Raw genomic sequence first — 2,587 nt, 5'->3', positions numbered from 1 at the left:
AACACCGTTTTTGCACGGATTCTGTACTGCGAAAAATTATAATTCGGGTATGGACAGACTATGCACGATTCTTTTAAACAGTAAATTATAATCCTTAGATGCACAAACTATGCACGATTTTCATAAATAGAAAATAATTATTTCAGATGCACAAAGTTCGCACACATACGAAAATAAAACTCATAATAAGCAGATCTAGAAATCTCAATACTCAGATCTATCAATTTCAATTATCAAGTTCATAGATCTATTATTCTTAATGGATTAAACAGATGTTCAGAACCATGCTCTGATACCACATGTAAGTTAAATTTACATGAAGTTAAATTTACATGAACCCTAAGATCTTTAAACATCTAGGTTAATCACATAATAGAATCAGATGAATGTTTATAGAGTTACCTGGATTCATTTTGCCTGAGAATCTTCCTGAATGGATTGAATCCTGAATGGATTGAATCCTGAATGGAAGATGACCAGCTCAATCTCTTCTTAGGAACTCTTAGGTTTCTCTGGCCTCGCCTATAACGTTAGTTGTTGCTTTTATGATATCTTTATGATGGTCTAAAGATATGTATTTATAGGTGGAGATAAATTAGGAATTACTCCTTTATTTCCAATTTCATTGGTCACCAAATATATTAAGAAATAACAATATTCCAATAGAAAACGGATAACTATAAGACCATACGTGCTATAAAGAAAACTTTAGAAGTCAATTTTTAAGCAGCAAACAGAGCGTAGTATAAAAATACCATTCTCTTTGAAATTCACGGATTCATCGCAAACCGAAGCAAAGAACAGAAAATATCAACTTTCAATATTCAGACCAGAAATGACAAAATAAATAGATAAAAAATCTATGATTTGATGTTTCCACTCTTGTTCTTCGAATTGTTGACACTCTCTTAACTATTATTGTTACTGGATTACAAAAGAAACTATTATTTTAACTGACTCTTTGGGTGTTTAAAATAAAAGTCACGTTGGCGACAATTCTAATAATTAATACAATTAAAGCTTTTTTTTTTGGAAATACGTAGTCTGGTGAACATTTGAGGAATACTAGGAACAAATAAAAAAAAAATGAAAAGGAATAAAATTAAAGGAATGAGTGAAAATTATTGTTCCTCCTCAAAAACAATGAGGAATAATTTTGCTTTGTTATTCTCTAAAAAAAGGGAGTGATAAGGAATATAAAAGAAAATTAATTCTTTATGAAAGGTGTATTTTTATGGGAACCATAAGGAATTGAATGTCCTTCTCATTCCCTTGATCACCAATCACACCTAATGTTGTCTTATTCAAAATCCCAATTATGGAATCCTTTCTATCCCACTTCACACCCCAGAACGCACCGTTCTTATAGAGAGAAAGGCACTTTCACATCTTCTTAACCCGAAATGGCTGGGGAGAGGAAAGGTTCATTTTTTTGTAGGGTACTCCTGGGAACAGATCCAGTGGAGACGGGGTGGGGCTTGTAGCTCAGAGGATTAGAGCACGTGGCTACATAATTTTTTTTCGTATGAATCCACTTTGTTTAAACTTGGATTTAGAACTAGAGAGTCTTAGTTTATTTTTTTTCCATTTTTGGATTACTAATCTAGCCCATGTAATCTGAGGTAAATTATATTGAAAATGACTTCGTAACTAGCTTTTCGATTGATTTATTTTGGAATTTAAAATGGTTTTATCTTTCCATTCATAATGAAAGATTCTTTGCTCTTGAAAAAAATCATTTATTTGATTCTTAACAAAAAAGGATGTTATGTATATGTTATATTCAAAATCGACTTTAATTTAGAAAAGTTACTAACTTGAATTTGTGATAATTTGTAAAATACATATGCTTGTGATAAAGAGCATAAGCCATAACTAAATTTTTTTTTTTTGATATGAAATTTTTTATAGTCGAAATAAAATAAATGGTATTTTTTTTTCCATTTTCCTCATTCTTGTAAATATATCCATCAAGAATTTTTTTTTTGTTGAATCAACAAAACCTTTTTTTGATTGTTCTTCTTCGTTTTTATCAAAAAAAAAAATTTCCACATGAAATTTCTAAAATTTTTATTTTTTTAGCCCCCATATATCAAACGAATTTTTTTTTTTTTTCTATTCTATCAAAAAAAAGGAGCGAATGTGCTTTTGCTTGCAAAAATTTCCAAATAACAATTTTACGCCTTTGGGAACGCATGGATCCTGTAATTATCTCTCGACGAAAATCAGATTGTTGTGAATAACGGATCAAAGCCATTTCATCTGTTTGATCAGAATTTTGATTATCTTTGAGATTAGTATAAATCTCGTTATGCGGTTCTTTTAAATCAGTAAAAACCACTATACGTTTTACTTTTCTTGAACGAATTCTTGATTCGGTTGGTATATTTTCTTCAGTTTTGGCTTCTAATTCTTCTAATTCACTTGTTAATTTGTATGACCATTGAGGAACTTGTTTATTGATTTCATGGAAATCAATAAAATTTTTTATAAGAGTTTGATCATTATTATAAATTATAACGACATCAAATAAAATTTTGAAAATTTTTATTTCTTCTTCTGACTGAATTTGTGCAAGTGAGGATTT

The sequence above is a fragment of the Brassica oleracea genome, chromosome C5 (assembly GCF_000695525.1).
Source record: "Brassica oleracea var. oleracea cultivar TO1000 chromosome C5, BOL, whole genome shotgun sequence".
Taxonomy (NCBI): domain Eukaryota; kingdom Viridiplantae; phylum Streptophyta; class Magnoliopsida; order Brassicales; family Brassicaceae; genus Brassica; species Brassica oleracea.
This window is presented reverse-complemented; position numbering follows the sequence as displayed.